The sequence below is a fragment of the Eublepharis macularius genome, chromosome 3 (genome assembly GCF_028583425.1).
Source record: "Eublepharis macularius isolate TG4126 chromosome 3, MPM_Emac_v1.0, whole genome shotgun sequence".
NCBI lineage: Eukaryota > Metazoa > Chordata > Lepidosauria > Squamata > Eublepharidae > Eublepharis > Eublepharis macularius.
Window position 1 is genome coordinate 156,704,262 of NC_072792.1, and position 24,961 is coordinate 156,729,222.

The 24,961-nt window shown below is 41.8% G+C and overlaps 1 protein-coding gene across 1 annotated transcript in view; it reads right to left on the minus strand.

Annotated features, from left to right (window-relative positions):
- Window positions 1–24,961, minus strand: part of TNFRSF19 (TNF receptor superfamily member 19) — a 64,512-nt gene that overhangs the window by 38,483 nt on the left and 1,068 nt on the right. The window lies entirely within an intron of this gene.

The following is a 24,961-nucleotide window of genomic DNA, read 5'->3' on the forward strand; positions in this document are numbered from 1 at the left end:
TTCATTTGTCAAGGTTTTTGTACACTTTAAGGGCTGGAATGCAGCAGACAAGATATAGATAACAGAGTTTCGCTTACCGTAACTGCTGTTCATTGACGTCATCTGTGCAGACACACATGGGACTGCACACGCGCAGGCCTGCCGACTGGAGTTTTCTTCTAGCTAAAATTTCAACTAGGGGGCGCACTTCCGCCGACCGCGCATGTGCGGCTCTTCCCGCCAATACAGACATCTGGTGGAAGGCACCCCCTCACCCTCAGTTTCTCCTGTGCCGCCGACCCCCAAAACCTGTAGGAGGAACATAGCGGGGCAGGAGGGAGGGTATGTATGTCTGCACAGAAGACGTCAATGAACAGCAGTTACGGTAAGCAAAACTCTGTTTTAATTGTCCGTCTTCTGTGCATCCCCACATGGGAGACTCACAAGCCGCTTGCCTGGAGGTGGGTATGTTCTCTTACTGGAAAAGCGATTGAAGCACAGCGTGACCCACAGCAGCCTCCTTGCGCTCCAGCGTATCCAGGGTGTAATGTTTGGCAAACATCTCAGTCGAGGACCAGGTAGTCACTCTGCAAATGTCCCGAATGGGAATCCCCTTCAGAAAGGCCACTGAGGAAGCCTGGGCCCTAGTAGAGTGGGCCCGAACCTCCAATGGGCAATCCACCTTAGACTGTGAATAACAAGTCCTGACTGCCCTCGTCACCCACCGAGAGATCGTCTGTGGGGTAGCAGCCTTATCCTTACGAGGACCAGCATAACAAAGAAACAATTGAGTCAATTTCCTAAAAGGGCGAGTTCTCTGAAGGTAGAAGAGTATTGCCCTCCGCACGTCCAGAGAGTGCAGTGAACCCTCCGCATTGTCTGACAGAGCGAGAAAAAACACAGGTAAAATAATGTCCGGGGACGTGTGAAACTGCGTAGACACCTTAGGACGAAATCTAAGGTCAGGTCTGAGGACCACCTTGTAGGGATGAATTTGGAGAAAAGGAGGGCCATGTCTCAGGGCTGCTAACTCACTGACCCTGCGTGCCGATGTAATTGCTATTAGAAACGCAACTTTCAAAGACAAAAACTTCACCTCACAAGAAGCCAAAGGCTCCAAAGGGGCTTTCATAAGCGCAACTAGCACCAATGTGAGAGACCACTGAGGGACAATCTCCCTAAGAGGAGGGTACATATTCTGCAGTCCCTTCAAAAAAGCTTTGGATAAACTATGGGAGAAAACTGTCTTGCCATCAATCTTGGGATAGAAGGCCGAAATGGCAGCCAAATAAACCGATAGATGAATTGGACAAGCCCAAATCCTTAAGGCTCAAAAGAAAGTCAAAAATGGAATCCAGCTGACAGGTCCGTACATCCAGTCCGCTAATGGCAGCCCAACTCTCAAAACGTTTCCACTTAGCTGTGTACGATCTACGGGTAGTATCCCTCCTGGCATTAACCAGAACCTCTGCTACTCTGTCAGACAAACCAAGCGGACCCTTATGAACCATGCCGTCAGTCTCAGTTTGGGTAATCGTGAAACAGAACTCCCCTGTGGGAAAGGAGATCTGGAACAGGGTCGAACTGACAAAACAAACCCTGCAATAGTTGCATTAGTAACTGAAACCAGGGCTGACGCGGCCAGTACGGCGTCACCAGAAACACCCGTGTCCCGTCTTGCTGAATCTTGCTTACTACCCTGGACACCAGCGGAAATGGTGGGAATGCGTAGAAGAGGTGCCCTGTCCAGGTGATCTGAAGGGCATCCCCCCAGGGACTGTCGACCCAAGCCCCCCTTGGAACAGAACAGTGGGGCTTTCTTGTTGCTCTCCGAAGTGAACAGATCCACCTCAGGGAAGCCCCATTCCTGAAAGATTCTGTCCAATTGGGAACCCACTATTGTCCACTCGTGATTGTGGGATGTCAGACGGCTCAACTTGTCTGCGATCACGTTTGAGGTTCCGGGGATATGAACTGCTTGTAAATGAATGTCCCTGTCTATGGCCCATTCCCAAATTCGCATTGCTTCCTCGCAAAGGGCTCGGGAGGTGGTGCCTCCCTGCTTGTTCACGTAGAACATGGCCATGCAATTGTCGGTAAGGATTTGAACTGCCTTGTGCCGAAGCGTATCTGCGAACGCGATAAGGGCAAAGCGAATGGCAATCAGCTCTAATAAGTTAATGTGGAGCTCTCTGTCCTGAGACGTCCACGTACCGTGAGCCCTTAATGAACCACATTGAGCACCCCAGCCTATGGTACTAGCATCAGTGGATATGGTAATCTGACATTGAAGTGAGCCAAAGGCGACCCCCTGAAATAGGCTACTCTCTGAGAGCCACCAGGTAAGAGATTGAATCACCCTCCTAGGGATGGAATATTTCCTATTCTGGCTAGAGACCTGGAAATCATGCACTGAAAGGAACCACAGTTGAAGTGGTCGCATGTGCAGTCTGGCGAAAGGAGTAACAGCTGTGGAGGACACCATGAGGCCTAATAAAGCCTGGATAGCAGACGCCGACTGAAAACGGCATCTGGAGAAAAAGGTCACAATGTGCTTAATGCGCACCGCACAGTCAGACGGTAAAAATCCCCTGTTCTGTATGCCATCAAGAACCATGCCAATAAATTTTGCCCTTTGGGAGGGGATTAGGACTGACTTCTGAAAATTCACCAAAAGCCCAAGACGCGAACAGATACGGATCACCTTCTCTACGTGTTCACGAAGAAGAGCCGCAGAAGGGGCTGCTAAAAGCCAGTCGTCCAAATAGGGGAAAATAAAGCACCCCTGCTGCCTCAGGAACGCCACTACTGGAGCCATACACTTAATAAAGACTCTGGGCACCGTGGAAAGGCCAAAGGGTAAAACCTGATATTGGAAGACCCTTCCATTGGAGATGAACCTCAAAAACTTCCTATGAAGTACGCATCCTTGAGGTCTAGAACGACAAATCACATATTGTCAGGCATAGGTTGTAATACCATATTAAGGGTAAGCATCCTGAATTTCTTTAGCCTCACAGACCTATTCAACCTTCTAAGGTCTAGGATTGGGCATACTCCACCATCTTTCTTGTCAACTACAAACATCCTGGAGTAAAACCCCAGGAGAGGTTCCCCTTTTGGGACTTCAGTAATCGCCCCTTTCTGTTGTAGGGCTACAACCGCTGCATACAGCTTTTGAGATGGATTATCAAGCGAGAAATCAGGGAGAGACACTTGAGGATAAACTTCAAACTCAATTTTATATCCAAACTTTATAACATCCAGCACCCAACTATCAGCATGAATCTCAACCCAGAAAGAACTAAACTCAGCCAATCTGTCACCAAAAACGACAGCCTGATCAGCGGTTAGTCAGAACTGCTTGGGCTGTGTGGAAGGCTCCTTATTAGCGGGACTGCAACGATTCTGTCGAGGATGGTAATTGGGCCTCCGTCGCTGGAAGGAGCCTGATTGTTGCTGGGGCTGCCTGAACGAACCATAGGGAGGATACGGTTGGTATCTATGGTTCCTGCCACGATAGAAGTAAGATGAACAGTACGACTGGTGGTTGTACTGAGGTGGCTTTGAGTGGGTAATGCCGTAAGAGCGCGCTGTTAGACAGTTTTTGCGCTTCTGAGAGAGATATTCGTCCGTCTTGCTGGAAAATAGAGTCTTCCCCTCAAAGGGCATATCCTTGACTCTATTCCGAGTTTCCGGGGGCAGTGCAGTCGTTCGGAGCCAGGCGTGGCGTCGAAGCACTACAGCTGATGCTAAGGCTCTTGATGATGTCTCAAGGGTATTACGGCCAGCACTGATTTGCTGCTTGGACAAACGCAAGGCCTCATCCCTGATCACCTTGGCAAGCATCTTCTGGTCCTCAGGGAGCTTGTCCAGAAAAACGGCAATTCTGTCCCATAAGAAAATTTGGTAAGTGCCCATTATAGACGAATAGTTGGAAATTTTAACGGCTAGGGCAGCCGAAGAATAGACCTTCTTGCCCAAGGCATCCAGCTTTCTACTTTCTTTGTCCGCAGGGACAGCATAGGATCCCTGCCCCTGTCGAGACTGCATCTCCTCGGCCACAAGTGATGATGGTGGCGGATGAGAGAAGAGATAAGTACACACATCATCTCTAGTTTTGTAAAGAGCCTCTAGGCGGCGAGATGTTGGATAGATGGAAGCAGGCTTCTCACACACAGAGGTGATGATCTCCTCCAAGCCCTCGACAATAGGGAAGGCGATGGACGCCGGATTCCCAGAGTAGATATGACGTAATATCTTGTCTTTGGGCTTAGGATTCACAGCCTCAAGCTCTAGAGAGCGTGCCATCCTCATCATCTATTCCGCATACAAACGGAAATCTTCAGTAGGGGAAACCCTACCGGCCCCAATGATGATCTCATCTAGTGATGGATCCGATGGAGGGCTAGGACTCTGTTCACGCTCCCGCTCCGAAAATCGATAACCTTGTCCCCGACGAGGGGAACCATAACGGGAGTAGTCACTGAGGGGGCGCTCCCAATCCTCTGGAGCCAACTCAATTGAGTAAGTATGGCGAGGACGGAAGAAGTCGGAACCGGACCTCTCAGCAGAACAACGGTAGGAGCAGGGGGAATCTCCCGCGAAGACCCGACGATGTTCCGAATGAGCAGGAGAGTCAGTCCAGTGGGTCTCACGGAGCTCGCCTTCATCAATAGAAGACTGGTAGGGAGGTGAGTGAATCCGAGGGGAAGGAGTCTTAGGTCTATCCCACGTCGGATCCGTCTGGACAGAAGCAGTGTGCTTCTGCTTAGACTTCTTCTTAGACTTCTTAGGAGGCTGGTCCGACTGTTTTACTTCTCCAGCGCGTTTGTGAGTCTTTGGCTCCGAAGCTGTCGGATCCGATGATTTGGTCGGATCCGATGATTTGGTCAGATCCAAGCCGCTCGGTTCCGATCGCGTGGAGTCCCTCGAGGAACGGCCGGAACGGGCTGATTCTGAGCCCTTCAGATCCGAGGGCTTCAGGTCCACCTTCTTCAGATGCGACTTCGTCGATGTTGGATCCGATGCGCTCCTCGGACTCGGTGTAGGCGACTTAGATCGATGGATCCGAGGAGTACTGGAAGGGCCCTCAGCGCTGGTCTCCGAAGGAGCGGGCTCTCGACCCCGACCAGGGGAGGCCGATTTAGTGGTGGAGGTAGCACTCCGAGAAGACTTCCCGCTCAGAGATGGGGGCTTAGAAGGGGTTTCTGAGCCATTAGTCGCCCACATAGCCCGTCGCCAAAGCATGGCCTGTAGCCTCACCTGTCTCTTGGCCCTCGCCTTAGGAGTGAACTTTTGGCAATGCTTGCATTTGGGGACCACATGGGTTTCCCCCAGACATTCGAGACAGACGGAGTGGCCGTCTGTGCGAGGCATCTTAGTCGAGCAAGTCACACATCTCTTAAAGAGCGCTTTTTCGGCCATCTTGCTCGGCTGGAACACTCACTGTACCAATCGAGAAGAAAAGAAGACAAAACGCTTTCACCGACGATCGCAGTGGAACGCAGCTAGCTCTTCACCGGTCAGCGGCAAAAGAGAAACTGAGGGTGAGGGGTGCCTTCCGCCGGATGTCTGTATTGGTGGGAAGAGCCACACATGCGCGGTTGGCAGAAGTGCGCCCCCTAGTGGAAATTTTAGCTAGAAGAAAACTCCGGTCAGCAGGCCTGCGCAAGCGCAGTCCCATGTGGGGATGCACAGAAGACGGACAATGAACTGCTACTACTTAACTTTATAAAAGTTTTAAGGTGGATCAAAACACTCTTATATTCCTACATCTGTCCTTTTGCACTTAGTAAAGGAAGGTGGAAATACAACAAACTTTTCTTCCTAAACTTTCTCCTGAGGGTCAGCATATAGTTATTTAAGATATAGTAACAGGTGTACACCCATTCACTTTAGAAAACATTTATAATTTCTCATATTACCAAATTTATACCGGCCCAAACTACCACCATCCCAGAATATTTTCTATCACAATTTACCTTGGTATGATACAAAAGGTATTTAATGTTTTGGCCCCCTGATTTTGGGACATTCCATTTTCCTTTATAGTGCAATCTGTAGCCTATACTACTGGTACTGTCTTTTGGTGTAGATGTGCTCCTACTGTGAGTTTCCATGTCACTTAATATGTTTATGTCATATTACTTATGTTTTGTTTCTGCAATGTTTTCATACCTGTATTCTGTTCTATGCTTTGTTTTCAAATTTCTAAAACCCATAGGCTATTGTATTATTTGTTGAATGCACCAACCTTTGGTCATATTGCCTTACGCTATATAATCTGCCTTCAATCTCAGTAAGAAAGGTGCAAATAACATGGGAATATGGGAATCCTAAGAAGAGTTACTCTTCTTAGCCAATTGGGCTAAGACTGGAGTATCTCTTCTTAGGATTGCCCTTATGGGATAACTGGGTGTATAATATAATCTTAGGTTGCAGTCAAACTGACAAGAGTTCAGTTAACCCAGTAAGGGACAAAAGTCCCTAAAGTGAATAGGAAAAGTACACAGAAATCCTCCCATAAATATTCTGACTATGAAGAGTTTTTTTACTCACAATGATGACACCAATCATAATTTTATGCATTTCATTCTAAATGTTTACCAAAACAGGTCCTTTTCTGGTTGTAAAACTGATATATAAGGACTACCATTCAATTAGTAAACTGGATGAATCTTTTTATTTCCTATTAAAAAAATTTATGTTACAATTGGTAAAACTGGTTATTTAAAAGGCTGCTGTTTACCTAAAGGCAATATGAAAGATCAAATCTAGAATTTTTATTAACTCGATTATTTTCAATTTACATTAAGTTTTACTATTTTTTTATTTAGTATGCATAAAAAAATCTTTTCAAATATGGATTTAAATAGGTATAGATCTTTTGACAAGTATTGTAGGACTTCTATGTAAAAAGAGCTGCTGTATGTATGAGCCAGTGTGGTGTAGCGGTTAGGGTGTTGGACTAGGATCTGGGAGACACTGGTTTGAATCCCCACTCTGCCATGGAAGCTTGCTGAGTGACTTTGGGCCAGTCTCACACTCTCAGCATAACCTACTTCATATAGTTGCAGTGAGGATAAGATGGAGAAGAGGAGAACAATGAAAGCAGCTTTGGGTCCCCACTGGGGAGAAAGGCATAAATAAAGAAAAATAAATAAAATAAATAAACCTAACCCTAATAACATGTATTCAGTGACCCAGTGATGATGTAGACTGTGTATGGTATGCACTAACTGCTTGTTGTGTGTATTGTCCTACTTTTATTGCCTTGTTTTCTACTTTTGTGATACCATTTTCACCATTGTTAGACATATCATGTCTTAACACTTTTTGCTTTGTTTCAAATTTTTGTAATCCTAGTCCTATTGCATTGCTTAATAGATGCCTCACTCTGTTGGTTGAATTGATTTACACTGTGTAATCTGCCTTGAGTCAGTAAGAAAGGCAGACTATAAACAAAGTAACTCAATTTTAAAAATCCTTTCAAACAATGAGTTAATGGCCAACAGGTACAGCACATATTTTTGAAAATATAACAATACTGCAATAACTGTTAACAAGTGACTGAAATAACTGTTAACAAGTGAAGGATAATTAACATAAGGCGTGGATATAAAAAAAATCAATTGAATCCAGATTTGGGTGTCAGGGATACCATAAAAATTTGGTACCCCTGAAATCTGGGTCAGATTCTCTAATCCATTTAAGAAAGATTAGAGAATCCCAGATGTATCTAGCCATTATTCCCTATGGGGAAAACTATCCATAGGGCTGGGGGGCATTTTTTCAAGCAAACTACACCATATTTGCAGGGGACCTACTACCTCCAAGTTTCAGGAAGACTGGACCCAAGTGTTTAATTCTATGAGCCCCTGAACAAGGTGCCCCCAGCCACTCTTCATTGTTTCCTAAAGGGGAAACATTTCCAAGGTGTTCATGTAAGTAATGGCTACGTGTGTGACAACCATTCGTTTATCCAGCACTCTTCCCCTTTCCTCTTCCCCTTCTAATACGCTCCCAAATTCAAGGCAAGTAGTTGTGGCAGCCAACTCCCTGCAGCCCATTTAATTTGCTTCTAGATTTTTCTGGGTGAAAGACCAGCTGTGGCAATGGATTCCTATGGGTCAGCAGCAGACATCAGTTTCCAGTTGTCTTGGGTCTGGAGCTTCTGCTTTCAGAGCGAACATGAACAGCAATTACTACCTCTAAATGAGAAAACAGCATGTGCAGCAGACCCCTTATTTGTCAAACACATTTTTATGTTACCTTTCCATTCAAAAATGTCCAGGGCAGTTTACAAATAATAAAACATTAAAAAAATTAATACAGTAGTAAAAATGGGTACAACTAACACCTGAAATATGAACTGAAATATAGCTGTAATCTTAAGAACACTTTCCTGGGAATAAGCCCCACTCAATAAAATGAGTTACTCCTGCCTAGGATTGCTTCCTGTATTCTGTACTCCATATCCTACCATTCTGCTGAAAGTGTAGTACACAGAAAATGAGATTCCTTTGGCATGCTTTGGTCTAGATTTTTTTCTTTATACTTTTCAGGTTAGCAATCTTGAGTTTCGCCATTGAAAATGAAAGGCAAGATATAAATATAATAAATAAAGTCACTTCCATGCTCAATTATCTCTGGTTAATAAAACTCAGCCAAAATAATGCAAAAAGGTTTACTTAAACTTAAAAGCTATGTGTACATAGAATTCTTTAACCACACATAATTTTACTGGCTTTCATACCATGCTTTTAAAAAAGGCAATGCTTGAGTATTTTTCTATTGAACGGTAAATCTGACATTTTCCTATTAACATTGCCAAACCCAATACTTACACCAGAAATTTCATATGCTAAAATTCAGCATCAACCTTCAAAAATCAAGCATTTCACAAGGCACAATTCTAGAAGCTGTTCATTTTGCTGTGCCATAAGTAAGCTGATTGCCTCATTTATACGTTGAAGAATTACTCAGCTTCCAAAATAGCTCACTTCATCAAAAAACTGAGCTGAAATTTATGACTGTTGGAACTTTTAAAAAGAAACTTGTGAACATCTGGACATTAAATTTCAGAGAACTTGTACAGAATTAATAGTTGCAAATTCTGTTCAATGTTTTCCTGCAAATATATCTGAATAATATTTTTAATCACACAAGTTTTATAGGTATTGTCTAGCTCGCAAAAACGTTCAAGGAGACAGCTCAACCCATATATGCAGAAACAATACCCAGCTTACCATGTACTATGATTTCAGAACCAGGATATGCTTTAAGAACATGGTGCTTTCCACAAAGAAAATTAGATTAAAAATTAAGGGAGTTGGAGCATACAAACTGACTGGCTCGCCTGGAAGCAAGTCTTAAAAGAAGCAAAACTGTGCCAACTGCATGTTTCCTGTTTCTGCCTCCAGTTCAAACATTCCTGGCTTGAAAACAGACATTGCTGTATTTAATAATAGGCTGCTATTGGGCAAATTTGTTCTCCACTGCTATCAAGTGGTGCTATACTGATGTCAGCTGGACACATGCCATTTTGGCTACACGTATATATTTTTCTTTGTACTGAAAGAGACAAATAACTACAAAGTTGAAGTATTAATTCAACATGAGTAGAAATCTTTCTATTTTAGACACTAATATTTTAATGAACTTTTATTTATCTATATAAAGATGGTAATCTAAGGAATACTCATATTATCCAAGAATAGGATGGAATATGTGACTGTTCCTGATAAACCGTTCTAACTACCCTCAGTTGTAATACACGTTCAAAGTAAGCGTACATATTGACTATTCCCGTTCAACAGAAGTTAACAGAACAAGCAGGAGAATGTCTATGACTAGTTTTATATTTAGGTAAACTAAATCTGGCATAGATTTACTATAGCGTTAAAATACTCACATATAGAACAATTTTAATGTAAATAAGGACATGTATTTGGGATATACTATCCTCTCATTCCCCCCAAATATGAATTTCTAGCATACATCAGACATGTTGCAGCAGGTAAACTGTGTTCTATTTAATACATGCAATGCTTTAAATTCCAGCATCTTCTGTTTTAGTCACAGACTGTATGTAGATCTCGCAGCTTTCTGGAGGGGAACTTTACTCCTTTTTATTTTTGCAAGGCTAAGGGTAACTTTCAGGCCGTTACTTTGCTTTGGAAAAAAAATAGTCATTATAAGCAATTTAATAATGTAACATGACCATTAATTGATGCAATGAACACATGATAACAAGTTCCCTTATTACATAAATGCAAGGATTAAAAGACCCATATAAAGTTTAAAATATGCTAAAACCTCAAATATGTTGTCCTATATTATGTATTCAATTCATACAGAAAAAAGCTTAATAATATATACGGGTGTTTTGTTGTTATTTCTGTAACAGGTAATAGTATAGTACAGTCAGTGTAGTATGGCAGTTAGGATGCTAGTCTACAGCAACCAACGTTTAAATTGCTGCTCTGCCATGAAATTTACTGGGCGATCTTGGGCCACTTACTCTCTATTAGCCTGACCTACCTCACAGGGATTTTTAAAGCGGTGGAAAAAAGGAGAACTTTGCATGCCACACCAAGATTCTCGGTGGAAGGGTGGAACAAAAATGTGATCTATAACTAGCATCAGTGGAACAGACAAAGGTATGGCTATCATTAATATATCACCTTCATGGTGTACAAAATAACATAAACAAAGAAGCTTAAATTTCAGGAGAAAACAGGAGTGGATCAAAGATGGTATGAAATTTTAACTGTCAAACTTTTCCTCAATTCTTTCCTGCAATCTGAGGCACTACTTTTCTGAAACAAGAAACCCACCAACTACCCCATTCCACATTGCCTCATCCTGCCTGCCTGGCCAACTGTTATTCAGGCCAACTAATTTCCACTGCTTTACTAGCTCTGTATTTCCATGTCCAGTAACAGATGCTGTGAAAACTATTATCAGAAACAGGCTGAAGCTACATATGTATGTTTTCCACAACATTTTAAAAATTAACTCTGGGAACATTTAGTCTTGAGAGAAAGACCTTTTCATTATTTTTTTCCTGCTCAATGTTGGTCTCCCTTCCATTGCTGTTCTACTTGAGAGGGAAAAGATATAGGGAAGGGATCTATTTATTTATCAGAATTAGAGTGTTTAAGCTCCACACTCCATAGAACTTGGGGCAACTTACTTGGTGCCATTTCTGTCATCTTCATTTCACTGCCTTGATACTTGCATACCGCTCCAACCAAACTTCCTTCTAAAGACCCAACAAGAGGTTTTTCCATGTACCCTGTAATAAATACTCCACCACTGTCACTAACCTCGATTAGAACTACCACCACCCATGGAAAGGGTGATGGTGCGGAAAACCACTTATTTATTACTGCTTAATAAACTATTTCATTAAAAAATTCATATGGCCTAATCATACGAATTTTATCAGTTAATTAATATATTCATTAAGGCTGCTTTCACAAGGCAGACTTTTCACTGGAGAGCTTTTGTTTGTACTTTCCCCATGATATTATACTGTGATTGTTGTTTCCAGGGGGGGGGGGGTTGTATTCAATACACTCTTTCCCAAACCTGCTTGTAATGATTTCAAATGTGTGTGTGTGTCTTTAAATGCTTGGTGTGGTACAGATGAAGAGTGGGGGTGAAAGAGAGGGATGAGTGAGTGAGATGATTGGTTGATGACTGAGAGTGTGGGTGGAGTGAATGCAGTTTTTGGACTGACAGAAAAAAGATTCAGTCAGGGCAAGAGAGGCAAGCTGTGTGCAGCCTGAGAGTGTCTGTGAATTTCTAAAAGAAATATAACCTAACCTTTGTGGAAGCCTGAACTGTGTATGTTTGTGAAAGAACATTCAGTCAGGGCAAGAGAGGCAAACCATGTGTGTGCCTGAGAGAAAGTCTTATGTGTATTTGAGTGAGAAATTGATATTAGAAGCAAGCAAACTGTGTGTGGAGCTTGAGAAGATCTGAGTCTCTGTGTCTATGAAAAGTAACTTTAAGAACAAATAACACTCTTTTGAACCATCCGAGTTTAAGAAATATGAAACCGATATGCTTCTTGTAAAAACAGACGTTTTTTGTTTGTCCCAGAGTATCTGTTATTCCCATATCCCATTATTATCCTCAGGGCCACATCCATGAAGGAGCCTGATGCTTGAGCACTTTATTAAAGGGGAAATTTAAATTATTTTGGAATATAATTCCTGGTGGCAGCAATCTACCCAAAGGGGGCAAGAAGAAAAAGGTTAAAGGAAAAATCTGAGAGAAAGGGGTTGTAACACTGCTTTACTGGTTTTGGAAAGTAAACAGTCCAATAGCATCGGCATGGCAATGCACTTCCTGGCATTGGGAAAGAATGGGCACGTAATGCTTACCCTGCAAAAATTTCATCCATATCAGTGCTCACAACCATCCCTTCATGGGCATCATTCTTCCAGATATCTTTTTGCTGCACCAGAGGGATTTTTGAGAGCTTTTTAAAAAAGCAATCCCTATAGCAGTATAATATTCTATGGTTCTTTATTTAATAATCTGTTACACAGCTATAGCACATACATAAAGGAAAGGGGGGCGGGGAGGAATTCACAACAATAGCTGTAATGACCATGCCCTTCCAAGAGCCACAGCAGAGTTGCTAGGGAGAATGTGTGTAAGGGAAAAGCTAGGAAAAAATAGTGCACAGAAAAGAAGAAAAACATTATTTCTTTGCTTTTAGGTGATGCTCCACATGCCATAGGAAAAGAAGCATTCCCTCTTGTGATAGCTGAGGAACACCAAGTCACTTGTCACCCATAGATCTGTAAGCAATTACATGAACTATAATTAACCATTAAAAATATCCTGGCGCACAACTATTTGGGAATGACTGGGAGCTAGGGACAATTTTCAATTAGTCAATTTCATTGACTAATTGACTAACAACTGCAACCGAAATCTTTAACCACCCTGTGGTCAGAGCACTTCGAATGAAGTAGTGTAACCAATCCACTTTAAAGAAACATCAGGTACATACCCTCAGCCTCTCACAAGCCCTCTTTACATTTTTAGGTTACCTCTAAGCCCAAAAATCCTAGGCATACTTCCTGGGAGTCAGACCCACAGGGAGATGTAACTTCCGAGTGAAGTTGTGTAAGGTCAAGCTGCACAGTGCTTTAAGCATGCTCCCAATATGTAAATAAACTCAATAAACGCCCTCCCAAAACAAAGGCCATGAAATCGGCTTTGTGCCAAACTGATTACTACATCCCCAGTACACATTTTTTTGTACACATGTGGCTCACTAAGGACAGGGAATCAGGACTGGCCGCAGTTCCCTGTGAAGAGCTCCAGCTGTTGCCTTGAGAAGATCCACAAGTGAGACGTTTAGGCGACGTCCCTCTCCTGTTGCATATCCCGCCCCCCTCCCCCGCCCCGCAGCTGTCTGCCTCTGAACATGGAGGGTCCACCACGTAGGTAAAGGAAACGGTCCTCGAACTGCTCCTCCTGGTACCCAGTCTCTCTCGGCTGGCATCAGCGCCCCTATCAGCATCCTTCTCGGCGTCACTCGACTTCTTTTCTCCTCACAGCCCCGGCAAATTCTGCTATATCCGCCCCCCCCCCCGCCAAGCCCCTCCTGCACCGCCCCCTCCCCACTGAACCCAGCGCAGCTGCCCCCCGCCCCGTACCTCCCTCAGTCCCCCCTTACGCCCTCGTCCTCACCGCCATCCTCGGGGCAGGAGGAGGAGACCACCAGGAAAGTGACCGCGAGAGGGCAGGTCCGTGGAGAAAAGCCGCCGCCAGCTCCGCGAGGGACCCATCCAAGCACCACAGCGGTGGCGCTGCCTCTGCCTCTGCCCTCCGCTCGCTTCCCCAACCACCTCCTCGTGCCCCCCCCCCGCTCGTAACCAAGGCAACGGCCCGCCGCTCCCCCTCCCATTTCGGGCTGGGAAAGGCAAACCAATGGAAGCACTTCAGACCACGTGACCCTCCCGCGAGGCGGCAATTCTCAAAAATCCGAATAGGGTGAGCAGAATCCACGTTCCCCTCTCCCTCACCGACGGTCTTAGGGAGACCGTTAACGCTCATTCTAAGGAGGTCGTCTCTCTGTTGACAAATGTGTGCAGCTTGAGGGAAGGGACGGAGCTGTCTATAATAAATGGGTTTATTGATATGTGTAATCCGCCTTGGGACACAAGGGAAAAGGCGGACTAAATAACAGAAAATAAAAAGGTATACCCCTCTCACAAAAACGGTTCATCATATGACATGTACAGTAATTCCAGAGGGGTAGCCGAGTTAGACTGAAGCAGAGCAACAGAATGGGTCTGATGGCACCTTAAAGACTAATACCAAGTGCATAAGTTCTCTTCTGAACTGGGGGTAATGAGGAAGGAAGGGAAGACTTGGTTTAATCATGTAGATACCTTATATGGGTGCCAGCTGCCAATCCCACTGGTTCACTAGTACTGAGGTGCCCACCAGGGCTGCTTTTACATTTGTTGCTATATGGGCTGGCAAAGAAAGTATCAAAATAAACTTGGTACAGGAGGCGTTATTGTATTCCTGGAATAGCCTGAATGCAAGAAATTGTACAGGATTTGTATTGTCGAAGGCTTTCACGGCCGGAGAACGATGGTTGTTGGGGGTTTTCCGGGCTGTATTGCCGTGGTCTTGGCATTGTAGTTCCTGACGTTTCGCCAGCAGCTGTGGCTGGCATCTTCAGAGGTGTAGCACCAAAAGACAGAGATCTCTCACTGTCTTTTGGTGCTACACCTCTGAAGATGCCAGCCACAGCTGCTGGCGAGACGTCAGGAACTACAATGCCAAGACCACGGCAATACAGCCCGGAAAACCCCCAACAACCATTGTACAGGATTTGTTGTCATAAATGGATGGCTGAAATTGGGGGTGTCAATGAAATCAACAGGGTGTCAATTCAAAACAGATGAAAGGAAGCTCTTTATTATATAACATAATTTCATTTATGAAATTCACTGCCACAAGATGTGTTTGAGGTGGGTTTAAAAAGAGGACTTGAAAAATTGATGGAGATAGATCCATCAAGGACTATTAGCCAGTGTAGTGTTGGGTTGGTGTGTTGGCCTAGGATCTGGGAGACCCAGGTTTGAACCCCCACTCCTGTTGGGTGACTTTGGGCCAGTCACACAACTCTCAGCCTAACCTACCACACAGGGTTGTTGTGAGGATAAAGCAGAGGAGAGAGGTGAGGTTTAAATGGCTAAATAGAATTATCATGCTCAGAGGCAGTGTACCTCTGAATACAAACTGCAGAGGGAGCAATAATTGGGTGGAGGGGGCACTTTGGCTTTTGTGCTTGGTTTGTTGAGTCTTCTGGAGTCGCCCAGTTAGTTTCTGTGGGAAGCAAGATGCTTGACTAGACAGACCTTCTATCTGATCTATTAGTGCTCTTCTTAGCTTCACTATACACTGCAGTGTTGTTTACACAAATGCTGTTTAGTGCTCATGGAGTTTGCTGGATTATGTGATATTGAATGAATGAGGTGCTGTAAATGGTCAGAGGGAATCTTAATGGAGCTGCACAGCTACTGCTAGTGAAGAGAGTAATCATAAAGAGCTAAATATGGGTGATTCTCTGGAATGAAAACTGCATTATGTATCTCTGTAATATAAAGTTCATCCTATTCCAGGAATGCCATCTGCTTTCTACAAATACTTCCCTGGGGTATGGGCCATTACAATCTTAATCTACACTGTTTGTATAACTCTCTTAAATTACTGTGTACAGGAGAGTTTATTATATTTCTAACACAGGCTGAATGCATGAACTATATGACTATCCTTTACAAGGGTTCTTGTCATATATGCCTTATGGCTGACTGAAATAAATATTAGCTTGTTAGAAACAACCCTGTTGGCAAATCTTTTTCAACACACCCTGTGGCTCTTCTTGCATGAGAAAATTATGTGATAATCATATTATTACACTTCCTGTTGGGTGCCAGGAAATGGAAATTGATACTAAGGGTATTTGAGAAAACACTGTCTTCAGTGTCAGAGACAGAGTGCTAATGTAGATTTAACTATGCACCAAAAAGGTTTTAGATTTCCAAGGAAGCAGTTTGATGAATGAACTGGAAGGAGAGATTCCATTGTGGAGTAAGAGGCAGTGGTGCGGCTCTGATCGTGCTGTCATTTTCTGTCAGTGATAAAAATGGGACTAGGCTGTTAGTCGCTTGCAGTTGTTGGAATGCCTTGAAACTGCCTGAAGTTTTATTTGAGGCAATGGTTTCCAAACATTACCTCCAGAGAACATTTTCTTTGTCAACCTATCTTTTGAAGCACCTCTATGTATTTCTAATATATACACTACAAGTTGCATAGGACACTGCACATTAGAACATCTGCTACTTTCCCAAACACACCAATTTATTTCAAGGAGAATGTTGGGCCACACTATTACCAACAAAGAGTATGCCCTAGCATGAACCCAACTCTATTACAGTTCCACATTCATTCATTCATTCATTCATTCATTCATTCATTCATTCATTCATTCATTCATTCATTCATTCATTCATTCCCATGTTATTTGCACCTTTCTCACTAAGACTCAAGGCAGATTACACAGTGTAAGTTAATATGACCAAAGGCTGGTACATTCAACAAATAATACAATAGCCTATGGATTTCAGAAATTTGAAAACAAGCATAAAACCGAATACAGAAACAAAACATAAGTAATATGACATGAACATATTAAGTGACATGGAGACTCACAACAGGAGCATATCTACACCAAAAGATAGTACCAGTAGTATAGGTTACAGTCCCTGTCCCTTTACCAAGTCATCAGTCTGACACCACTAAGGAAGATTGGTAATGTTGTACAAGTAATTGTTTGGAGAAGTTTTACCATTACTGATCTCTGTAAGAAATCTGATAATCTTCCAAGTAAATTTAGTTCTGTTGAGCACAGTTTGAAAATGATTAATTTAACGCACCTCTTCTCTTGAACCTTACAATCAGCCTGCCTCTTGTATTCATAACAGAGACTTCAGTGTTGTTCACCAGTTTCCCAGTTCTAAAACTTTTGTTTCAGTCTTACGGCATTTTCATGTATGAGGCTTAAATTAATTTGTACTTAAATTTATGTAATGCAGTTGCAAACCCTACACTGGTGAGAAATTTCATACTATTCACCTTTCATATTAAAATTAATAAAGGGCAGGGCCTTGGTTCAGTGAGCATGTGCTTTATACGTGAGGGGTTCCAGGTTTCATCCCCAGCATCTCCAGACATGAAAAAATTCTACCTGAGACTCTGGAGAGCTGCTGTCAAAGTAATAACAATAATAATAACACTCGATTTATATACTGCCCTTCAGGACAACTTAATGCCCAATCAGAGCAGTTTACAAAGTATGTTATTATCCCCACAACAATAATCGCCCTGTGAGGTGGGTGGGGCTGAGAGAACTCGAGAGAGCTGTGACGGGCCCAAGGTCACACAGCTGCTTCACATGGAGGAGTGGGGAATCAAACCCGGCTCTCCAGATTAGAGTCCCGCACTCTTAACCACTGCACCAAACTGGCTCTTAGTAGACAACAGTATTATCTACTGACAATAAGACCCATGGTCTGTCTCAGTATAAAGTAGTTTCATATGTTTGGCTTGATCCTATGCAGTTAGGTGTCCCTAAACTTAGTGAAGTTAATGGGCTTAAGTGTGCCTTTTTCTGTGTACCGTCATTGTGTGTCAAACAGTCTATAAGAGGGATGGCCAAACTGTGGCTCTGGAGCCACATGTCGCTCTTCAATAGATAAAGTGTAGCTTGCAGACCAACCCACTTTGTACCTCCCATGCCATAGATGCTTTTGCTCTCCTTCCATGGTTGGCTATTTCCATTACTCAAGCAAGCAATCATTAGCTCTTGCACTGCCTCATCTTTCTACTGCTGCCTGCCAGTTGCAGTTGGCTGTGGAGCTGAATGCATGCAAAGATCTTCCACTGTGCCCCCCTCCCCACTTTTTTATTGGAGCTTGTGGAGAGAAGGCATTGGTTGAAGAGAATGGAGAAACTAGATAAGTGCTAGGACCAGTAAAACCCCTCCCCCTTCATTAGCCGTGTGCAGCCACCATTTTCAGTTCTGCTTGTGATGTACATAAGCAAAAGAAGAGTGTAGTGTTTCCTGTACTAAATTTAATGAGTATGATTTTTTCTTTGCTAATGGACAGTATGAAATTAATGTTTACTAATGGACTCTTGCCCATACCTGGATAGGCCAGGCTAGCCTGATCTTGTTAGATTTTGAAATCTAAATAAGATCATCCCTTATTAGTACTTGGAAGGGAGACCACCAAGGAAGTCCAGCAATGGCAAACCACCTCTGAACATCTCTTACCTTGAAAACCTTATGGGGTTGCCATTAGTCACCTGCAACTTGACGGCACTTTCCACCATGACCAATGAACTCTTTCTTAGGAACAGTAGGTCACTAGTATGATGATTCTTGATTCGTTAGGTAATTCAAGGATTGTTAAAGACCCAATGATAGTACAAGGCAGAGCTCACTCTCAAACTTTACCCAAATATTTATATTCTTCCCTAAGATTCCTTAGCATTTGTGTACCACCATTGTTTACTTCTCCATGTCTTCTATTCGTCCCATAGCATAAGTGATAATTACTAGCATTGAGACACTAGCCTTGTTCACAAGTTACAGTGAATTCATGTACAATCTGTGTACAACATACACTTGATTTTTCTGTGTGTGTGTAATTCTTGTATTACAGCTGGACATGTGGTACAAACCCTACATTATCCAAGTACTGGCCCCCCAGTTTCATCAGTAAAGTGAATGTGTTTAGGCTCTTTCTTTCAAACAGATGTATGTATGTACAGGCAGAATGTATGTGTGTGGACTGTAACATGTGAACTATTGAAAATCAGATTACAAAAGTTTTCAAGATTTAAGAGACAATGGAACAATATAGCTCAAGCCAGCTCTGGAAGCCTCTGGAATTAATTTGTAGACAGAAAATGAGAGACTGATGTTTGTCTCTCTACCTGTGTTCACAGAAGAATATTTCAATTCTGAATGTATAAAGCTGCCTTATAATTCGACCATTGGTCCATTTAGCTTATTGTAGTGGCAGCAATTCTCCATAGTCTCAGTCAAGGAAAGGTGTGTCCTCCTGACATCTTCTACCTGAGATCCTCGTAACTGGAAATGGCAGGGGCTTTGATCTCTACTACTGAGCCATAACCCCTACCTCAACTCCCTGTGAGTCAATTCCCTTTTATTCGGTAATCTATTAACAAGACAATAGTAATTCAAGATAAATGTCTATATGTAGGTGAATCTTCACCGAAATTAAAACAGCGATTCTATTCTAGATTCTTCTACTCACACAATTATGAAAACTACTATGAACTCTATGGCAGCACTACACAAGTGTTTGAAGACAAGGACACTGCTTGTTTGCATTTTGTGCTTGATTTTTTGAATCTGTTCATTGGGGTGTGCAAATATGTTGCAGGGCCGGTGAAAGGGGGAAAACTTTTTTGATTTAGAACCTCAGTGCCCTGAGATTCTGAAGGGTGTAGATTGGTGTGTGGGTGTTATGTGCTGTCAAGTTGCCTCTGACCTATGGCGAACCTATAAATGAAAGACCTCCAAAACATCCTATCATTGACAGACTTGCTCAGATCTTGCAAACTGGAGCGTGTCGCTTCTTTTATTAAGTCAAGCCATCTCATTTTAGGCCTTCCTCTTTTCCTACTGCCTTCTACTTTTCCTAGCACTACTGACTTTTCCAGAGAATCTTGTAGATTGGTAGTCCATAGCAATTTTGGATATGATTGCACTAGAAGAGTTGCAGAGAATGAATTACCTCTCTGTTGTGTTCAGTGAAGAATGCTTTATCACAGCAAAGTTTGCTTGTTCTCTTAGTGATAAAGTGAGGCCAATAAAAGATGCCTTCCTTGTTTTTAATCATTTATCGTGGGAAAGCAGAAGTGATCAAGGTGGGAAGGATACGGTCTATGTAGCTCTGCTTGTTGCCTACCAGTGCAATTCCAAGCAGCTGTAGTCAGAATCTTCCTGATACCCGCTCAATGAGACAAGAAAGTGTTCTTAGGATTCTACTGTTAGACAGTTCTAAGGACAGATCTGCATTTGTTACAACAGCTGTTGGAAACTGAGGTCAATATTATGTTACAGGGTTACTACTTGTCCTAAAATATGTTTATGATGTTCTATGCGGCAGTTTGATTGTGGACAGGAATCAATAACTGCTTACATCTGTTGAGTAAATAAGAAGTACATATACACGTGTTCCCTCAAATCAGTTTTTAAAAAAAACACTGCATAGGATTAATTAATGTTTACATAGTGCTTTGGAAGTCTGAAGTATGATCAGTGCCAGGTATTATTATTAAATCCTTTATTAATCTGGCCCAAGAAAGCCAGTTTGGTACAGTGGTTAAGAGCGTGGGACTCTAATCTGGAGAGCCGGGTTTGATTCCCCACTCCTCCACTTGAAGCCAGCTGGGTGACCTTGGGCTTGTCACGGCTCTCTGGAGCTCTCTCAGCCCCACCCACCTCACAGGGTGTTTTGTTGTGGGGATAATAATGACATACTTTGTAAACCGCTCTGAGTGGGCATTAAATTGTCCTGAAGGGCAGTATATAAATCGAATGTTGTTGTTGTTGTTAAACCATCATTTTCCAACAAAAGTGTCAGATTGCTGCATATTTCCCACTACTATTATTGCTTTTTCACATGGCCTCTCCATCTATGTATCTAACTCACATGCTGCTATATTTTATATATTGATTTTGTCTCACCCTTCCTCCAATGATCACAGGGTTGCAAACGTGAGGTTATTTTATTTTATCTTCACACCCTGTGAGGTATATACAGTTGAGCGCGAGTGTTTAGCTGAAGACCAACCAGTGAGCTTCATGTCTAAGTGGAGATTCAAAAAATCTTCCTGGTTTGATGTTCAATCCATTACAGCAGTGTGACTTTATCCACTTTAAGTAGATTAACAGCGCAATCCTAAACAAAGTTATGCCCTTCTAATTCCATTGAAGTCAATAGGCTTAGAATGGTGTAATTATGGTTGTGATTGCCAGTGTAAAATTCATCTGTGACAAGCTTAGACAAACCTGTCATTTCTTCTTGTACGTTCAAGGGTTTTTAATTCCTCATTTCCAGTTTAGGAGCTCATATTGCAGACTACAACTTTGTTTAACTTACATGACATAAAAATTCTAGTGGTTCTGATGGTAGTACTACAGTGGGAAAGTTACTGGCAACAATCCAACAATTAAGCTTACTGATCTAGATGCTCCTAAGCCTATTGATTTTAATGGATTCAAGCATACACAACTCTATTTTGGATTGCTGTAACAGTGTTTGAGAGCTGGAAATTTACAGTGATGTGTTACGTGCTTTAGAATTATTGTGGTTCTATTTTATGAACTAAAAGTAGTAGTGTGTATTTGGACTAAAATCTTGAAATTGGAAGGTTAATCAAGGAAAACTTTAGTTGATTAATCAGTGGAAGCCAGAGTGAATTGGTGAGGAATGGATCTATTTTAATACGTTAAACTGCAAATTAAGGGCATACTTGAAGTTTTGAAGCTATTTTGTGCTGTGTTACTGTAATGAGGAATGAAAGGTAAAAATGTTAATAATGGTATCTGCATTTTACAATTAGTGTTTATTTTGCACTACCTGCAATATGTCAAGAAGCCACCCTTATACACATTTATTTAAATTTAATTACTAGGTTTTTAATTTGTTGAAAGAAAGATTAATTTTCTAAAATCTTTAATCTTCTAGTTCAACAGAAACCTTTCAAAAACAAAATCCAACGGGAAGCTGCTGAATTGGAATTCATATGTAAATTTGACTCAGTCAGGCTGGGATTGAACAGAGACTATGAATGATTATCTCATTATCAGAAGTAACTGACTTCCTTAACAGAAGCAAACTGATCTCCAAATCAGAAGCTACTGTTTGCATCTACTCCTCCCTCCCCTCTCCACCTATATATCTGACCAGTTTCTTCTTGCCCTCCATGCATCTGACGAAGAGAACTGTGATTCAATAAAGTTGGTTAGTCTTAAATGTGCTACTGGACTCTTTTTGATTTTGCTACTACAGACTAACACGGCTAACTCCTCTGCATCTAAAATCTTTAATTGGTTGACAGTCAAGTATCTTTGCTAACAGATAAGAACAAGACAATTCCCACAAGAAGCAGCCAATTAAGTACCAATTGAAGGCAAAATGGCAGGAAAAAAGTGCTGTCTGATTTGAAGAACAGAAGGAACAATTTAAACTGCTAGATAAGTCATGTAAAGAGATGTGTTATGGGGAAGGGGAGATTAGAACATAGCACACACATGTTCAGACTTTAACAATTACTTCTGTTGATAACTGATCTAGTGATACTCGCACAAAGCTAATTGTATTCACTGTAAGAGAATGGTTTCTCTAAACTATGAATTAATTGGATGGGATATTAATTACAGTCAGGGTTGGACATGGTCGCCCATATCCAGATGTTTAATATTCTTCAGAAAATCTTGCTCAGTTTATAATTAAATGAAGGCTTTCAATTGATATGGACTAAAAATATTTCATTTGTCTGAAAACAGTGATGCAAACTGCATTTAAATTGTTTGAAAATGGTGTATAGAATTTGCCTAGGTTATTATTTGTAGCTATATTAACACATTTATTAACTTTACCTTTGCCCAAATTCAATAAACTGATATAACCAGTTACTATCTTCTGTGAATAATTCTTACTCAATGGGCTTAGACTGGAATAACTCTGCATAGGATTTCACTGTTTTTATAGTACGTGAAAAACTATTTTAAATGTGCTTTTGGTAAATAATAAATATATTGAATAAATTAAAATGTGACTGTTTTAGGTTTAAATAGTCCTCTTAAAAGAAGAAGATTAACAAAGTTGTGGGGGAAATATAGATTTGATTTTATGAATGAGATTTGTATTAGGGAAGAAATTTTTAAGTATCTGGAACACTTGCAAAGTCAAAGAGGATAGATTCCAGATGTTAAATGGAAAACTAGAATACTAAAGATCTTCTTTGTCCCGTGTGTCTTTTTGCCCTTAATAATACCAAATGGCTAAAATTGATGATTAGATTGAATTGATAATAACAGGCTACATCAACATAATAGTTAATGAGAAAATGGATAAATCCAAATTAGATGCAAGTCCTACATGGATGTGTAAAGTTTCAGTTGTAATTATCAGATAAAGATAAAGCAGATCTTTGACAGGAATCTGAGGATTGTACCAACCAATCTAGTAACTATAACACATATTCTAGAACTAGGGTTGCCAACCTCCAGGTGGGGTCTGGAGATCTCCTGGAATTACAGTTGATCTCCAGACTACAGGGATCAGTTTCAGAATATGGCAGTTGTGGAGGGTGGACTGTGTGGCATTAAACCACAGTGAGGTCCCTCCCCTCCCCAAGTCCCACCCTCCTAAACCTACACCCCCAAATCTCCAGCAATTTCCCAAACTGGAGTTGGCAACCCTATCTAGAACCGATTACCTTCCCCCCTGCCCTTCACTATTTTGGTAAACATGGAGACAACAACACTAGAGCCAGTATTTTTTTCTGGTCATATGTCTGTGATAGTAGCATGGGTCTGGAAGACACTGGAGACTATCAATTAATGTCTTACAAAGGAAGGGCGTAGAAGGAAAAGTGGAAAGAAAATGGATCTTTTCTTTTTAGAAAACCGCTAGACTTCAGCCTTTGTACTGGATGAGGGCGTGTTTGTAAGTTGTGCCTTTTACTATAAGAAAAGAAAGAAAATGAATGTTTTAAAATTCATAATGATTTGTAATGACTACATTAGAGTTGTTAGTTAATATAACAATTAGTACTTTTCATAGTATTTGGATGTCTAGCCAGATGTCTCATGGTAGAAGATTGTGGATCCAAAGAATATGGCCATGATCTCATATTAAGAAGCTGAATTTTCAGACATAATAGCCAAAAAAATTACTTGGTGCTAAAATATGTTAAAGGCAGTTATTTCTCAGTAAATAGATTCTGACTATTACTTGTTATTCTTAAAAATAGGAATCAGGAGACTAATTTGAATTTCAGTGTTTTGGTTGTTCTGCAGTAAAAATGGGATTGAGTTCAAGTTCTTGGTCTCTTTATTAAAGTACTTTCAAAAGTCTTTTTAAAGTGGCACTTCTATCCACAAGCATATAAGACCACCTGCATGGTTTTTCTTGTTGAGAAGTCTAAAAAGAATTAAGTGTGGCTTTTTTAAAAAAAAGTGTTAATATTCTTTACTAAAGTTCACGTAAAATATTTTATTATGTATATACCACCTTTACTACTAAAATGCAATAAATACGTATTTAAGTGTGGCCATAAAATAATAGATGCATCATGTGTATATCACTCTATCTAATAGTAAAGTGCCTGGCCAATGTGCCAACTGTGAAAGATTTAAAAAACTGAACACCCCCCCCCAATCTGTCCCCTCCCCAAACTGGCTGGGATGAGGGCCGGCTAAATATGCTCCAGGAGAATAGAATTCTGAGAACAGTTGAATGTTAATTAAAGGGAAACCAGGAGAGGGGGAGGAATTAGCCTGCTCAAGCCCGGGGAGATTATAGACTCCTGGAGGGTGCAATAGTGTGAGGGATTTCCAAAGTATCCCTCCCCCTTCCGGGCTTCCTTGTGGGACCCCAGTGCATCCAAGAGACACGCATACCAAAGGGCTTTCCCACTGAGTTTAGCATTTACAGCATCTCTGTCAATGTCTGGATCAGTCCTGACAATGCAGTCAACTGGAGAACTGACCTTGTGTGCACAGAGGCACTCACAGACATTTGGACATGAGCCAAAATCTACAATACTATTACCAGTTATAGCATTCATAACTTGGAGCAGAACTGTCCTCCCTGTCTCCTGAATG